Source organism: Trematomus bernacchii, unplaced genomic scaffold (genome assembly GCF_902827165.1).
Source record: "Trematomus bernacchii unplaced genomic scaffold, fTreBer1.1, whole genome shotgun sequence".
NCBI lineage: Eukaryota > Metazoa > Chordata > Actinopteri > Perciformes > Nototheniidae > Trematomus > Trematomus bernacchii.
Window position 1 is genome coordinate 26,148 of NW_022988111.1, and position 14,689 is coordinate 40,836.

At 43.0% G+C, this 14,689-nt stretch overlaps 1 long non-coding RNA gene across 1 annotated transcript; it reads left to right on the forward strand.

Moving 5' to 3' along the window:
• The first annotated feature begins 1,596 nt into the window (after positions 1-1,596).
• On the forward strand, positions 1,597-7,700 carry LOC117475739. The gene is made up of 5 exons (XR_004555197.1): positions 1,597-1,671; positions 2,666-2,719; positions 3,369-3,409; positions 6,235-6,333; positions 7,171-7,700. It is a non-coding gene; the product is annotated as an uncharacterized LOC117475739 (long non-coding RNA).
• Positions 7,701-14,689: the final 6,989 nt, after the last annotated feature.

The following is a 14,689-nucleotide window of genomic DNA, read 5'->3' on the forward strand; positions in this document are numbered from 1 at the left end:
CATTCCCAGACAGCTTTAGCAGTTCAAACCCTCGCACTGCGGCATTGTCACACACCACACTGTTGCCATGGAGAAATAGTCCTCCTGGGTCTCCAGGTACCGAGTCTATTGTCTTGGCTTCTTTATTTAGATGAAAACATGATTTGTTTGGAAGAATCTAACTTGTTTTTCTGTTGCTTCTCTTTGCCGCCTTTTCTTTCTTCTTTCTGCCTCCACACGAGCATCAATGCAACGTTGCATGATGGGTATTGTTTCACATTCTTCTCCTTTCCAGGAGTTTTGACTATGCGCATGTGTGCGTCAAGCTTGCCTGATGTTTTGTAGCAATTAATTTCAGTTGTGTCTGCATGTCAGGGCCCCAGGAGGGGGGGCTGTATAAAGTTTTTCCCCCATTGCCAGAGCTCTCGCCAGGGCTTATAATTGCCTTCTATTACCAGGGGCTGGTGTCACAGCCTGTCTGTCACCATGGAGGCTCTCAACTAACGACAGATGATGAGGAGAGGAGTTTGCAGTTTTCTTACCGCTGCTCTTTTTGGCAGAATAGTTAACGATATATAAAAATACAGTAAAACAAAGTATTGTCCTCCAGCAATGTGAACCCTGCTTGTTGGTTATGCAAAAAAAGTTCACCCTCAGTGATTTGTGAACATGTACGGTTTGAGAACTCGATTTGAAGACGCCTGTATAAGACTGGGCCTACAACAGAAGACAACCTTAAGGTGTGCCTTAAAATCAACAACAAATGTTCAGTGGCTTTAGATGCAGCTGTTAGGGCTATAAACACTTTACAATCAGCAAGCTTTAACCTTTGACCTCGTTACTTTGCATGTTTCCAGCTCTACTCACAGCTGTCAGCAAGCTGCAACTTCTGTAGTCGCTGGCAGTGCGACTGAAACAAAACAGGAAGTGATACATCACATCCGTTGCTCCGTGATATCACTGGGCTGAGTCGGAGAAAACGATAGAGTGAAAGGAAGAACAGCGACAGAGCAGCGAGCTGAGCGGCTGATGGGTGGAAAGAGGAAGCTGTCCTGTGTTTCGTTCTCATTCAGTGGCTGTTGGCTCAGACATCCACCACTGTGGTCTTGTTTAAGGCCAACCAGACAAATAAACTGATCCAATTTAAATCAATTATCTACTTAATCAGAGGGACTACAAACACACAATCTTAACATTCAGATGACCATCTTGAATCACGGCACATAAGTGTTTTATGGAAACTTTATAATCAGATATAATATTTTTTGGGCTAGACTTTGCTGACGTCAGCAGTTGCAAATCATTCCCTCAGTTAAATCTATTATCCGCCTCTTGTTCCTGCACTATGTGGTAACTTCTCAATAACAATAGATAACTTCAGTTTCCACTTTGGTCTTAGTTTGAATAATGTGGTTTTGGATGATAACAAGAAATAGTTTCATCTTCACTTCAGAAGGGAAATAAAGAGAGAGATAATGTGTGTTGTAATACCATGTTGCATGTACAGTATGTTTACAGTCATTCCATGTACTCTAACATCAAACTCATCTGCTGTCACTGGTGTTTATGACTTTCCATTTACACCAGCACACTCACATTTCTGTTTTTTTGCATGCAGGGTGATGCAAAAGTGGAAGGAGAGGTTTCGGAAACTGTGACGCTGTGCTTTGTCAGCACAGGGTGGAAGACAGGGTGAGTGACTATTGTGTGCTTGTGTGGCAGAAGCGTGCGGCAGCTTGCTCTTCTGGCACGAAGTCTAAACACTGAATGTAGTGGGTGCAGGTAAACATGCTAAAACAGGCCCTCTATGTAATTGTGCTGCCTTATTGACATATTTCACATTTGTGAACTTGCTTATTCTCATTATCTGACCTCAAACCATTTACTTTTCTGTGTTTTGGATGTGTCGATTACAGAATCATGCTCAAGCATTTGATAGTGAAAAAAGGAACCTATAGTGTACATCTGACTGTACCTATGCTTGTATTTAATACTTAGGGTTGAACTTTTGAATCAGCTCAAACAAGAAATAGGTAACTTCCTTCTCAGTACCTGAATCATGTCAGTTACTGTAAATCTCTTAGAGGGTTTTTTTTAAGAGTCTGCCCACCTTAATCACCCCTGAGATACAATCTTACAGATTTGTTTCATTCATTAATTTACTCAACATGTGTTGCTATGATGATGATGATTGTGTTGATGATGGTATTCTTTACTGGGCTTGCTCAGAACCATAAATAGGCACAATTTGTTTTGAAAGCTTAATTTCTCATTTCAGAATGGGGATCTAGAGAAAATGAGTCAGTACAGACGCGCCGAGATGCTTACACTGACTCCAGTTCAGTTCCATGTAATACTTTATTGGGCCTACCGGGGGTTAATGGAAAGCCAGTCCAGCAGCAGTGTTTAGAGGAAGGGCGGTGTTTAAACACTGAGAATGTCAAAAGGAGACAACCCGCAGTGAACAGGACAAATAAACCAGCAGTTGTACTGTATGGGCTGTTGGGAATACCCAAGCATGTCCACACACACATGCATAAAGCCATATCTCTCCTCAGTGAAATAGCCAGCAGGGAGAAGGGGAAAGCGGGTGGGAGAGAGGGAGAGAGGGGAGAAGGAGGGCAGGTCTGGATCGAGTCCAGGGGAACTCCAGACTGCTGTTACCCAACATGCTCTCTCTCTACAGGGGCTGGGAGACTGCTGCTGCTGCTGCTGCTGAAGGGACCCGGAGAACATTAAGGTGGGGCACACACACACACACACAAATAATCTTATGTACACCCCCTGACTCATACTCTGCCATGACGGTGTAGCCATAGTAACACAGTGACCCTGGTCTTAAAGTTGAACTCCTGAGTCTGATCTCCTGTCGAGCTCTGAGTGGTGGGGAGGACTAAATCTGCCTATTTATAGCCGGCCCTGTTGCTCCTTTTCTACAAGTGATAAAAAGAGCTAATCTGCTTTTTCCAAAGCCCCACCACATCTATCTTACTTCAGCCTATCTGTAGAACAACGCTGGCAGAAGGACAGAGATTTTGCAAGTTTAGGATGAAGAGACAGAGTATATATGAGAGGGAATGAGTAGGAGGGAGGGAAGTAACAAAGAGAAAAGAAACTCTGCCTCTGATTACTTGTTCATCTTTTCCTTTAACCCATTAAACCAAAATGACGTGTGCTGGGTCGTCACTGAAGTTAGAAACAGTCATTCTTCTAAGGGATTATAAAGTTGTTTCATTTAAATTGGGTAATACTTTTAGTGAATGTTTTAATTGTAATTAATTAATTAGTGGTGTGTGTGTGTGGTGTGTGTGTGTGTGTGTGTGTGTGGGGGTATATACTGTATATCGAGTGTACATTCATATATATATCTGTCTGTGTTATGTTTTCAGGTCTCACATGTGACAGATCTTGATATGAGGGAGGCTTTCTGGTAAGCTTAACTTTCATAAATGCATTAATGAAGCCAAATATTATTCAAACACAAAAAATCACACCAGGGCTGAATTTTGGCAATTTTATTATATAATTTTATGAAAATGCTTCAGCCAGCAACAAACAAGATTGAATGTTTCACTAAGTATAAAAATCCTAAAGCTTGAAAAAACTTAAAATGTAAATAAGTTAATCTTTCTGTAAAAGCGGTGTTAAAGCAACTTGTGGGAAAACAAAGTGTGTAGCGAGTGTACAGTGTGTGTGTGTGTGTGTGTGTGTGTGTATGGTGTGTGTGTGTATGTGTGTGTGTGTGTGTGTGTGTGTGTGTGTGGCTGAACTTACACCCACATGGACATAGACCAGACTTTGGCCAACGTGACTCGGCAGCGCCCGGTGTAATTGTCCCGCTATTGGCTTCTGCTCCCATGCTCAGAGTGAGCAGAGCCAGTCGCTGTGAGCAGTGCGTAACTTTAGCCAGAGTTAAACCCACTCTGGCCCTGGCTGCTGTCCAAGTCCACTGGCCTCTTTCTCAACCCCCCTCACCCCTCCTGCACTGCTACTGAGTGTACTGTACGCTGGCAGAGCACAGATGTGGGTTCAGTCCAGGCCTCACAATACCCTCGACACAAAGACAGAGTGGAGAGAGGACTGCTCCAGATAAATGGGCTGATATTGATACGGCTGGTCCTTCACAGACATATTCTCATGTCTCCCCTCAGAGGGATTGATCCATGGTCTCTTTCACATCTTTTACATGTTGGATATTTCTCTTTCAAATAATTCTTTTTCCACTCCTCTTTCGTTTTTGCTTTTTCCATTCATTGCCTGCTACTATACTTATTATTAGCAAACATTTGTCACCCTTCCTTTTTTCTGTGGTTCGAAGCGCACAAACCATGCATGTCGTTAAAATAGCCGTTTCTGTTCTATTCTTACTCCGACATGTGACATCAGATGTTGCAGGTTATGAGGAGGCAGACGTTTCAGTTCCTAAAATGTGACTACTGGCGAAAAGGGCTGATAGACTGAGTAATGATGCACATTTATATACGTGTTTTCTGTAACACACACAGACGTCAGAAGTTGTGTCCTCATGTGTCTTGGCCACACTTTTGGCCAGAGTAAACGACTAATCCAATATACTGATCGATGACGAGGACTTCTGCGTCAAAACTGTGTGCTGGCTCTCAGGTCAGGTGTCGAATGCACACACGTCGGTGGCAATCTGTTTACTTCATTCATGTGATCATGGGCGGTTAAGCTTTAGCGGCTAACTGTAGTGTCTTTTCTAGCTCCTCTCTAAGCCCATGGCTCGCTAATTGGCTTGGTCGGTTTCCTTTGTGGCAGACTGCGTCACAGAGTAAACTTAACCTCAGCCCAGACATAAGTATATTAACATGGTTAAGTATAAATAGTTCAGAGAGGTTAAATTCAACCTCTATGTATGTGGAAGTGAGTATTTTGGGCACCTGTGATCTTGTTATTGGTGTTAAATTTAGCTCTGTGGTGTTCAGTGAGGAGTGGAAACATTGACAGGGACCTGTTTTTGTCACAACACACTTCCTGTGCACTATGAGTAGTGAGAAAGCCACAACCCAGTGACGCAACAATCGGAAAAAAGAGAAAGAGAGCAACAAAGAGGCGTGGAAAATCAGCAATGAGGAAGTTGTGGCTTCATTTGAAAAAGGAAAAAATGTTGACTGAACTGTAATTGGATACTGTAAGTGAACTGTAAAGTTTCCTGTGCGCGGACTTTCCCCTTTACGATAACACGATGTGGTGATAAGGTGAACAGCACAGTTTACTGCTGCTGCTTTGACTAACTGTGGGTTTCATTCTGTGTGTTGTTGGAGAAAATGTTGGACCCCAAAATTAGTTTTTAAACAAGTGTACTTATATATATCCTATATTCTTTTATATTCTCAAGCTCTCGTGCCTTTGTAGCTGCTCTGACTTCCCGTGGGCTATTGTTTTCCGTGACCTCCGCTCAGCACTCAGAACACAGAAAAATGGACTTTATCCTTTGTACTGTAGTCGCAAATGTGCTGCAGCGTTTCCTGATAAAGCGGAGCATCGAATTAAGACACAGATTTATGAAAGGAGTCTGTTATATAAACTGCTTATTTATATGAATGAATTTAAATCTTCCCTTTTGTTACATGATTATGATATTTATAACCCCAATCATGAGCCTCTAGTCAGAAGAAGTGAGAAATGAGTGCATGTTAAATATATTTTTGGTTCATTTGTGTCAGTTACCTCAAAAAGCATGAACGAAGATGCACTCATTTCTGTCTATTTGTGTGGGAGTTGGAACACTGCAACATAACAGCACCAGAGAGTTTGTGTGTGTTGTTGTGTGTTTTTGTGTTGGTGTTTATGTGTGTGTGACATAGAGTGTTGAAAAGAGACACATTTATAGTGTGAATTTTCTCTCACTGAAACAACGCCAAAAGTCATGAATCATCTCTGCAGCATAGACATAACCACAGGAAGTACCCCTGGAACAAATACACACACACACACACACACACACACACACACACACACACACACACACACACACACACACACACACACACACACACACACACACACACACACACACACACACACACACACACACATACACACACACACACACCCAGCATACCAAAGCATAACCAAATAGACTCAGAGTGATCTGCTGGAACATAGGGCTGGAAATGAACACACAAACATAGCCCATAAACTGAGAATAAATTCATCAAGTTTGTATCCAGGGATTTCTTCTTATCGATTGCAAGTCTCAACAACGCAGAACACGATTTTTCTTTGAAACAGGCACCAAATCTTGTGGATCAATAAACTTTGGCCGAGACCCCATCACAACATCCCGGTCATTTGCTGCAGAAGACAAGGTTACCATGGGGACGTACTCAAGTAAGTGGAAGTCATAAAGAAGCGATGTATGTGTGTGTGTGTGTGTGTGTGTGTGTGTGTGTGTGTGTGTGTGTGTGTGTGTGTGTGTGTGTGTGTGTGTGTGTGTGTGTGTGTGTGTGTGTGTGTGTGTGTGTGTGTGTGTGTGTGTGTGTGTGTGTGTGTGGCCTGTTTGAGATGGGGAAAGAGAGCCAGTGCTCAGCCTTGACCCCCGGAGTCCTTCTCCTTTGTAAACCTTGTTTGGTTCGCTGCGACAGAGCAGAATAGTTGCTCATTATTCCTGTTGTATGAGCCAGGTCCTGAGGGTGACAGCCACACTCAAAGAGTCCTCCTGACCAGAAGGAATGGACACACACATAAGTAAGAAACAGTGAATAAAAGAAAAAGGAAAGGATCTCAAGGTTAGAAGGAAACCAGGCATGGAAAAACGAACACACAACACATTAAGGTGTCTAAAGTGCTTCATTTGTCCATGACCTCCTGACATCTTATAATAAACAGTGAGGGAAATTAGGGGCGGATTTTTTACCCGTTTTGTGTTGTACTGCATATATATTCGCACATAGATAACGGCCCACAACCTACAGCGTTCAAACATTTACAGGGGAACTGGGTATAGCAATTATATTGTCAGTATTTTTGATCCCTTATTCTATCACTTGTTGTACATGACGTACCAAACAACAATCTGGCTTTATGGAGGAACTTGGTCGCAACACTTGAGGCGACATCAAGCTTTTATCTTGTCTTTTTTTATGAAAACAGTCTTGCTTGGCAACCTTGCGGGCAGTTATCTGAAGTGTTGTGTGAGCATTTTGTTTACATGAGCTTGCCATGAAGCAGGTGGAGAGAGAAAACGTCCCCGTCCTGGCGCTGGCTGCCAGTTGATGCCGTTCCTCTGATCCCTCGGATGTTGCCACAGGCTTGGCACGCTTGGTTGTCCAGGTGATGGCAACCGTGGAGACAGAGGGCCTGACCGGTCTTGGCCCACTCTGTTACGCCAACTGTGCCAACTTACCGTCAACTGGACGCTAAACATCAGCGACACAGGCCACGCCTTCCTCTGCTGCAAACCTGAAAACATATCAACCAAAAGGGTACACAGCCATTTGAAATCAGATTGGCCACCCTCAAATCCAAGCACATTAGAAGGAAGACTGTTGAAATAACCGACCCGGCATCAGCGGGGTAGGGGGTTTATTTAGCTGCTGGTGGGCTGTACGGAGCACAGAGAAGAGATTTGCAGAGACAGCCCATAACAGTTCCCTTGGATCCAATGACTCAGATATGCAGATGTGTTTACTTCCCTTCTGTATCCCACCTCAACCAGCACACAAAAGGCAGGGGGAATAAAAGTGCCTGATAATGTCTTTAAGTGTTTCATTTATATATTTATATGCTGTTGTAAAAGAACGCTTTTTTTTACTAAAACTTAGACAGGCACTTCAAATGGGCTCTTTGCCTCTTCTCTCTATTCCCTCCCTCCCTTCTGAGGGTATTCATCTTTTGTCTAATGCGTAGCGCTGCTCTCTGTTAGTTTCTTTCTGACACCATGCCAGCAGAGTCATCTGCAAAGGGACTCATGTAGGGATTCAAAACCATCAACAGCTACCCTTTAACAGAGAGGTAGAAAAAAAACTTGAAAAATGCAATATAAAAAAAAAAAAAAAACTCCAGACAGTTTTGAGAAAAGTTGTATAAAGAGAATGCAGATTGTCACCTGACCCTGAGGCAAGGCAGCCCTAAATATAATAAAGAGAAGACAACAGAAGAAGACGAGGCGACACGACACGGGTAATGTGTTTTCTCTGCTGGTGTCGTCTGGCAGATCTGGGATGATTGAGTGCTGATGCCTGCCTGGGCCGCTTCAGAGAAGATCGTCTACCCCCCCCTCAGCTCGTACACACATGCACACACAACCTCTCTCATGACACAAACTAACACATGTGTGCACACGCACAATCTCAGCGCTGTTTTCAGAGTGACAAAAACATCAGTGCGTATTAACTGTCATCATCTCAGCACCGCTTCGTCTCTCTTTTTGGTCGAGGGAATATTTCAAGGTAACACTTTATTATTGTGGTGTGTTTGTGTGTGTGCGGGGGGGGGGGGTTTCTCCACGGTGGATGTGTGCCTTAATTATAACAGGGTTTAGTGAATTAGGGCAGGATGTGTAATAGACTCACATTTGCATAATCTCTGTTGAATAAACCTCAGTGACAAACATGCAGGCAGAAAATCATTACACTTACTGTACGGTAGAACTTACATTTTAAGAACATAAAGAAAAGGCATGTTTGTGACAGTAATCTACTGCATTTACTCACAGACTGTGTTTATTACTCCCTGTATATTTTCATAATCACTTCCTATTGTAAAATTGTCAGCAGCAGATACGGACAAACAGGTGCTGGCTACGGAGGAAGTTGATTGGCCTCTATCCATGATCCATTTTCCCAAGGCTTCCACACCCTTGCAGCTGTCCTCCAGAATATGAGAACCGTGTGTGTGTGTGTTTATGTGTCCGTGTGTGTGTGTGTGTGTTTATGTGCGTGTGTGCGTGTGGGTGTGTGTGTGTTTGCATTGCATGCTTGTGGTTATGACAAATTTACTCCTAGATGCTTGCCAATAAACTAAACAATGATCTTCATTGACAAAGACAAATAAAAGTAAACAGAAATGTGGAACTTCAAATAGTAATCGTTATTCAGATGTTGCCACCAGGAACTGATTATTTGAATGACATTTTAAATATTTTTCAAAGTTTGAAAGAGTCTGACCTGCTTGTGAACGAGTTTCCCTGATGTTCAAAGTGAAGTCATTTCACAGGTTTCAGAGGCTTTTGGCTGTTTTGCATGGCAGAGTGTTTTGAACTGAGCGGTGACAGCCTCAGCCCAACTGAGGAGTACTTTGACTCTTCTCATTTCTATTGGAAAACACTTCTGTTTCTGCCTCTCCCTCCTTCTCTCTCTCTCCCTCCTCTCTCTGAAGCTGCAGATCACTTAAAAAGAAAAGGGAAGGAACATGAATAAAAACTGAAGGCACTTCTCTTAGATATGTCTCTTGATGCTCCTCAGATCTTTAAGACTTCATCACAGGGAAATGCAGGGTTACTCTCAGAAAAGTGAAGGACTCTGACTTCCTAATCTACCGCACAACGAAGCAGCATCTTTTTCTCACTCGTAATTTTGATGATTTTTAATTATTGATTGACAGGTAGATAACCATAATCAGGACATAATTATTGGTTAAGAGAAGAAATCCAAGGATTGATTGTGCTCTGTCTATCCTTGATCATTTCAGACTGTCGTTCCTCAAAAAGAATTCAAGAAATACAAAGAGAATTTAGAGGAATATTTCTATTGTAAAAGTAAAAAATAACTTGGTTATCAAATGGAGCTGACTCTAACTATTTGGTGACAGATCAAAGGGTTTTGGTAAAAAAGAAAAAATGTAATTCAGGATACATATATCATTGTTTCAGTTATTCATTCTAAGCAACGTTTTCTTTTAAGATCTGTGAGAGTCTCAGTCAGTGTTTGCACTCCTGCTCTGTCCCGTGGATTTGGGTTTGAAGAGTGAAGGCTGAACCTGGGTCTGCACCAGAAAGCTTTTCTCCTAGAGCCGGAGCCGGGACAGACATATTGACTGATGTTCCAAGTGTAATGAAAAGATCCCCCTGCAAATTAATTCTGATTTGATATCTAGTATCAGCCGATGCTCAACAACAGCAGCGTCTTCTCTCTCTCACTTAGTTTAGATCGTACGGGTTTCATAACACAATCCAAACATTACTCTTATCTTTCAAACAGGAAGATGCTTCACAAAATACAATTCTACCAACGCTTCAATTTAAGGTGAGTGATGATGCTTTGATAACCTTGCACCAAATGTGGCCACTTTCTTTAAATGTGCGCATTTCTGGTAATTTTCTTGTTTGAGTTTTGCTCTTCCTCTCCATATAAAGTTTCCAATTTAGTTAAATAAGTAAAAGAAAAAAACTTTAAAATAACTGACCTTGTCTTTCAGGGGCTGGAGTAAGCTGGGGTATATTTGGGAAACTCTCCTGTCAGGCCTCTCTGTCTTGAGTTGAGTTCCCCAACAACAGAGGACGAGAAACACCCCCTCCTGTTGGAGAGTAATAGCATTACTCTGAGGGGCAGCCTGACAATTTGCAATCTGTCAGCTAAAATGTGCATGCCTGTTTAAAGGTCTTCTTTAACCCAAGCAATATTAAGGAAAACATTATTTTTGTGTAGAGTCAAGTCACAAGTGTAATGTCACCCTTGTGGGAATGAACACAAGATAATTCAAAAATCTCTGACCCTTGAAGCGCTTTACACCGAGCGCCCTGCTTTTAATTGTCCTTCTGTTGCTCAAAATAACAGGATTATACAACACCCCAGTGAAAAAGTGTGAGACTGAGATTTCTATTGTTCTTCTCGTCTCTTGTTGTCGCTGCAGCTCCTCGTCCCTCCGCTCCCCATCACCGTGCCAACAGATTAATTAGACAACTGATAGCAGTGTTCTCTCTTAGTGCAGGCCCACTGAGTTTTCTTCTCCTTTCTCACTCCTTGTAAGCCTTTTATTTCTCGCTTTACATTAATGGGGCTTACTTGGTGTAGCGACCCTGGGGGAATGAAAATTAAGTCTCTTGTCCTCCGGGGGGAATACAGCTTATCCTGAAAAATCTAGTTCGCTCCATTCATTTGGCGAGGGAAAATATTAAACCACTTGTGTTAGTCCTGAATGAAACAAGTAAGCATTTTAGTGTAACTTTTTCTAACTTGCTATTTATATCACACAAGCTTATAACTCATGTTGCAACAGTCTAATAAAAAGGTATTTGGCGTTTTGTGAGCTACCACTGTTTCATGTTGCTCGTTTCGACGTCTGTCAACCCTCCCCGGACACAGGTCCTGGTTGGTTGCCTTGGAAACGAGCATATGACTATTCTGAGAGCCACGGAGGTGAGGGAAGGAGGAAGCGAGGGTAGTAAAGGTAAGTCACACAAGTGTGATGAAAATCAGGGGCCAGGACTCCGCAATGCCCGTGATTCAGTAGAAAGAAAAATAAGTTGCTTCCTTTCTGAAAGATGAAAAGAGTTGAACGCAACAGATCAAATATTGTGTTGCTTTCAGGGCCTCATAAAGAGGAGGAATCAATAGAGAAAATAGAAAATGGATTTTCATTTTCTTTTCATGTACTGTACAAAGATTTCAGATACTGAGTCATTACTCCTTCTGCTTTTTTACACATACTTTCTTTCAGCCCTCTGCACTATCAGTGCTTTAATCTGTGCATTCATTACATGTGTCTGAAGTGTGAGCCACGCGTTTTTTTTGTGACCAAACCATTATGCATGAGTCCAGGTCTCGCTTTTTATTCATGTTCTGAGAGGAGGCTGTCAGGTCTAATTAAAACAACATGCTTCTAACCATCCTGTTTGGATAGCCTCCCAACCCCCTTCACACTACCCCCGCCTCAATTCACTGCTACGTATCTGTGCATTTCTGCAAATAATTGTCTTTGTCTTTGTATGTATATTACAGAGAGATGGAATTTACAGTATAACAGGGATGTTTTGTATTTGTACAGTTTGAGCAAGGGAAACAGATGGCAGGCAAATACTCAATGTGTTCATCTCGCCCATCTAATTGAGTGAAGAGAATAACGAGGATTTTGAGAACTATACATCATTGAAAAAATAAACCAAAGTCAAGGTAGGTGGCATTTGCAAATTGTAATGCGAGAAAGACAATAAGAGACAGAGAAAGAACACGAGGCAGAGAGGTAGAAAGGTCAGCGTGGAGGACTGGTGTAAAACCTTAAGAAAAACACTGCTCTACCTCCCTGATAACCATACACAATGTCCCCAGCTCTGCCACATCTCGTGGATTTACACACATACACATACATGTTGCAGGCAGAGAAGCTGCCATGAGGTCAGTGTTTGTTTTGCTTCCTCTTGTCCTGCTCTTCATTCTTCCCTTGTGATGCGAGGTGACAGGGCAGTGCTGGGGTGGATAGGGCAAGCGAGCATATAGTGTAAAGGCAGAGAGAGAGAGGCCCGGGCAGCATGGGGGGGGGGGGGAGATGTAGGTCTGTCGGTGACAGCACAGCAGCCACATAGGGCCCTATAGAGCCACTCCAGAGGCCATAATTCAATCATAACACAACCGTGATGAAGACATCGAGACAGAGTTTGGGGATAAACCCAGGGAGCAAGAGGCAGAGGAGAGTAGAGCGGATAGAGGCATGAGTAGAAAGAATCAGATTACCATGCTCTTATAGGGGAGGGGAGGATGACACTCATCTGACCTGATTTAAACGACAGAAGCGTAAGGAATGAAGTCTTCGGCTCGTCTGTCCCCTGACCTCGCCGGGAAGCGACGAGTGTGTGAGAGGGGAGCAGAAGAATCGGTCATGCTTGGAGTGAGACGGTGCCTAATCGTCCAGTAGCTGGGATTGAGTAACTGTGACTGGGCGCATCCTCTGCCCAGCGAGGGGCAGGGAGAATCTGAAAAGCTAAAAAGTCATAATCAGGTTTCTTTCCGCTAGCGAGCGAGTGCAATTTGCACACGGGCCGCTCGGGGCTGAGCGTGATGAGGCTGTCAGCCACTAGTGGTCCCGCAGACCGGACACAAGTCGTTTCACCTCAGCTCCGCTCCGGCATGCACATTCCCAGGATGCTAATCGGGGCCTGCCCTCTCTGGCTGATGCCATCCCTGTGCAGCTGGTTGGATGCATTGATGGTTTATAGTCCACCTATCTGCCTGTTTTGGCTTTTCAGCTTCAATTCCAGTCACTTTTTCCATGTGTAATGTTCAGGTGCTCTAATGCTGCCTTCACATTGGGTTGTTTTGATCCATTTAGTGGCGTTCACAATCTCAAAAGTAGAAATGAAAGCATGTTTTTTTGAGTTTCAGAAATTGTGAAGGCCATGGACATTTACTGTACTTTCCGATGCTTGGTCTGTTGGTTTTCTTTCGTAATCTTAAATTTGTGTGGAAAATATTCCCAACTGCCTGATCTCTTTTCTCTATCATTATGCCTCTGCGTTTTGTGCATAATGTTACTCCCTCGCTAGCTTAAGTGAAATGTTGATTAGTAGCGTTTTTCTCTTATTTTCACCACTTGAACACTGAGCATACCGTGCACAAGGCTCAAGGCAGCATTATTGTATGAAGCATCATTGAGAAACATTTTTTATCCATAAAGCAAGAGCCCCTGTGATTAATGTTCAAGATGTGTCCCTTTAATGTATTCGGTGTGTGTGTGTTCTTTTACCTGCATGTATGTGTGTTTATGTCCGAGCATGTTTGTCTTAGAGTATTGATTGGGTCAGCACACTGCAGACATTAAATGAGAAGAGGCTGAGGCCGACAGGGAGAGAGTGATGAATGGCAATAAAAGAGGTGAGCTGGCAACAAGCAGAAAATGTTGCCTTCAAGTGTGCATAATGTGAACAAGGCCAAACATATTTGAAGTATAACAACTAGAGAAAGTGTTAAAAGCACAGGAAAAAATCGCATTCATTGTTATTTGACTTTTTCTTAGGCTGTAACGTAAAGAATGGAAGATCTCTGAGTTGCCCGGTGCCTCCAGTACAGCTGCTGACCTCCACCTCTAACTGAGGGATAAAAGGGAGAACGAGAAAGGTATGTACATTGGGGGTTGACCGAGGATACACTACAAAACACAAACTGTATATCCTATTCAAACACAGACGCTCGCACACACACACACACACACAATAAATGAGTACTTTTAAATCCATATAGCGCTATATACGCTATACGAAGCAACCGGATTGAAGGAAGTGGCTCGGAAATATCAAAACAACCTTGGGGAGCGTGAACTCGCTGTGAACACTGTGTGCCTCCACTACATGAGCTCTTTATATATCTGCTTTTCAATCAATCTGTCCTCTTTCATCCATTACTTTGGTCTCTCTCTGCCTCTCCCCACATGTTATTTTGGTCATTGCTGTTTGTCCTGTTCAGTGGGTACTGTAAAGCAACGGGGAACACACACACACACACACACACACACACACACACACACACACACACACACACACACACACACACACACACACACACACACACACACAGATTCATGTGTGTGTGATGCACATAGAGCAGGCAGTGGAAATGTCACAATGTCGCCAGCATGATGGCTTATTAACTAGGTCTATCTAACCGAGGGGGACAGCAAATGAACAGGTTCTCTTCATCCGTCAGTGTATGAATCATACTGTGATTACATGCCGTTAGACACACACACATACAGAGAAATGTGCATTCTCACAAAGAAAAACATAACAGTATGTCCTTGTGATACAGAGTGAATGCCA